Source organism: Papilio polytes, unplaced genomic scaffold, assembly GCF_000836215.1.
Source record: "Papilio polytes unplaced genomic scaffold, Ppol_1.0 DF822067.1, whole genome shotgun sequence".
Lineage (NCBI taxonomy): Eukaryota > Metazoa > Arthropoda > Insecta > Lepidoptera > Papilionidae > Papilio > Papilio polytes.
This window is the reverse complement of record NW_013527137.1, coordinates 2564389-2568287: the sequence shown is the minus strand read 5'-3', so window position 1 is coordinate 2568287 and position 3899 is coordinate 2564389.

Below are 3899 nucleotides of genomic sequence, written 5' to 3'. Positions count from 1 at the left end.
TATAAAAAAAAAAAAAGAGTACCGCGTCAGCTCGATATCGGCCAGATACGCAGTGAGAGTGTCAAATCGCAATCTTTATGGGTGTCGCGTGAATACATTTAAATAAATCAATGATATACAGTGTTAAAGTATTCCGTCTGTGAACAAAACACTATAACAGCAAACCGCAACATCAAACATTCAGTTTGATATTACTACCGCTAATTTAAATACCTGCTAACGTTGCCAGCGACCACAACGTGCTGTTGAATATTGAAACAAGCTTATTATCATTTCTGCTTTAAATGTTCCGAACAATATTGTTCCTCCATACTTTGGACGTAAATAATCTTATGCTGTTAGTAGTTAATATGCAGCCGAAACATAAAGCATAAATTAATTCGTGTACAAGTTATCTACATCATAACACATTGATATTACCTACATTTTGGTGGAAAACGGAACCGTCCAAGGAAGTTATTCTCTCGTGGGAATGGTTGCATATGCCTGGATCTCGTATAGTAAAAGTTACTGAGTAAGACATTCAATAATTATGCATCTTTACGGACCGATTTCACAATTAACACTTATGATGTTTAGAACCTGGTTGGTTTGATTGTCACTTGTAATTATTGTAATAGTTAATCCAAAATTATTTTGACTATACTGAATACCTACTGATCAAACGTAAAAAGTTAAAGTCAAGATAAATTATTTTTTACTAGATTTTGTTAGCGACTTTATCCACCTATGTGTTCTTCCAGACTATGCTCTACATCTATGACAAATTTAATCGAGATCCGTTCAGCTGTTTAGGCTACAAATTCAGACAAACATACATCTAAACTTTATTAGCGAGATTGCTTAAAGCAATGATTCTGGAAATTGAATCCCTGTTTACTAAAGATTATCTCGTCATCTTTAATAAGAATTAATAAACATATAGTCAAATGACAGAGAGTATAAATATTGTGAAAAGAGAACTAATTAGTACAGGGAAGGATGTTTAACAATACATGCTTGTATAGTAGGAGCTACTTAATTAGTAAGGAAATACCGCACAAGACTAAATTGCTTGGCATCGAAGTGAAACTTAATTTATAACTTGGTGAGGCTGTAAACTTTGTTGAGTATCAAGTGTGCATTAACTACCATATACTGGAAAGTTATGAATTTTCTTATAAAACAAACGTTTTGTTTTAGTTCATTTTCCAGATCAATTTATCGTGGAGATCAGAAGCTTGTTAATATGTTTTTAAGTTTTTTTTGATTTTTTTTTCACAGAAAGTAAAGCAACTAGATCGGTTCGTCCAAGAGTAATCCAAAATAAATCAGTAAACGATTATTTTACCTTAGAAACATTTCATACAAGTCACAAGTTTATTTTATCAGTAAAGTTATAATTGGAATTACACGGTTATAATTTAGTTTTGTTACAACTTCCGTACAAAAGTTTTGGGTTTGATGGACTACTTTATCTAAATTTCCTTGAGCGATTTTCCCCAGGGGGACGCAAATTGACATATTACAACACATTACGATGTATTTTACTATCTACGTAGTATGTTAACCGAGATGAACGTGTATGTAGTACATGTAAACGATATAATGACATTTGCTACAGTTTGAACATTTTGCTATATACAAAAATTTTTATAATCTCGTATATACGAGAAGCTAGATGTACTTAAAAACTATTCTTCCGACTATAGGCGTCAAGATTTTCATCAATATTCTATATATTTATTATGTTTCAATTTGTTTAAAAAAGTTAATTTAGACATAATGCACTAAAGATGGTCACCATCTTTACTTTACGTCTTTTGCGAAACGGTTTATTGTTACTTTACTATGTAATAAATAAATACTTTCGTATTTTATTATCAAGGAATATTGAGTGATGCTTTTTAATATCAGTAGAACCGGGAGTAGGGGCAATGTTGCCAGAGATTGCCTACGTCGGCGGGCTTGATTAATTGCGCTCGACATCTAGTCTCCTATTCCTGATTGATTACCTTGTAACCTTGCAACCTACTCTATGTATATGAGACACGTATTTAACTAGCGCTATACTGCCGAATAAATTTAACTACAGCTTCCTTACCCCTATTCTCAACGGCACTCAAATTACTAATAATTTCGATTTATGAAACTTTAAAGGAAATAATTTTGTTTGATAACTTATATGTGTTTAAATATTAGTTAATGTTTTGCTTCAATATAAACTACTTTTTCTGTTTATTTTTGATATTTCAAACAATTGAAGTGCGTGTTTTGTTACTTCTTAAATGCAATAGGTGAATTTATTTAGTTTTGTTACTAAGACGAGAACTCGCTAGAAATCAAAAACTTTGTCATAATCGTTTTATAAGGTAATTCTAGTGAATCTGTCGTTCTAGAAAAGACAGTATTAGATATAGTAAATTGGCGGTAAACGATAAAAATGTTTTGTCTGTTCAAATTTCCCTAAACAAAAACCGATTGGTAAAAGCCAGCTGGGATTGATAGGTTCGGCAGATAGAACGTGACACCAATACGTTACGCGTTAGGATATTTCAGTTCTAACTATTTTATTTGGATATCGTTTTGCAAGGCTATTTTAATCTGTATCTAACGTCCAAACCCAATAACTTATCCGAAGATTTTAAGTATTATATACGAGAGGAAATACAAAAGACGGACCACCCTTAAATGTTAGATTACTTTTGTGTTGCTAGATTAAAATCTTATTTAGGAATTCATAAGATGAGCACAATAAACCTATATTTAAAGATGATAATTCCCAGAATTCATATAAAAATTCTTTAATTAATTAATAAGCATTAAAATATATAATAACAAAATATTCACAAATACACACTTTCTCACACCCATTCCTTATTTTTGTCTCCGTTATTTGCAAATGTAATTCAGACAAACAGCGCTATAAATCATTAATCATCCTTATAAAAAAGGTTTCGTAGATTTCAATGAATTATGTCCTCAAGCAGTCCTTATTTAAAAATATCTTATAGCGAATTTATCTAAAGAAAGCATAATATTGGAGGAACCATGTTTTGAGTTACAATTTTTTTGTTTTATAACCTTTTATGTTATTTTATGTAGTTACGATTGCACGAGTATGAATACTTAAAACTTCTTCAAACATGAAAACATAGACGTCTTTACGTATCTCGGAAACCGACTCTAAAGAAGTCAAGTGGTGGCGGTAGAGATACGCTGCCTTATTATAATAGCATTTCGACTTAACTTAGAACTCGACAATACAAAATATTTATACAAATAAGGCTTAGAATGGACTGAAAAGCAGGCAATCTCGTACTGCGGAAGGCATAATAAAAGATCTATAGACTTAATATCACAGATAATTACTGTTTAGTGAAATAAATTAGCAAAATCTACGGCCGACAAATTTATGTTAAACGATTTAGATGTCTTGGATGAATTTAAAATTTGTTTCATATTATTTTCGCAAATTTTATGCAATTTAAGATAAGACTCAATATATATTTAGGCTTGACATATAATATTAATGACCTAAAATTATTCTCCATTGCTTTCCTTTCGCTCACTTGTTCCTCAGAAGCAGAAGATAACATTTTGATCTTTCCCTAAATTTCATCACATTGCACATTAAATGGAATCTGTATAGCTTAAATTGAAGCAAATTGATCTGAATGTCGGTAACAGTGCTTAAATTAATCATCTTATCGTTATTAAAATATTTAGTAAATAATGTAATTCTCGTTTTAATAGTATCACGAACATGAATCAGTACCTTTAATCTTCGACTATTATTAAATCGAGATTAAATCAATGCACACGAGCGAATAACGTGTTAAGTAAATATACCGTAATAATAAATAACAAACCTTGCTTTCCCCTGTAGCTATATACAGAGGTCACGCAGCAAACCGGTC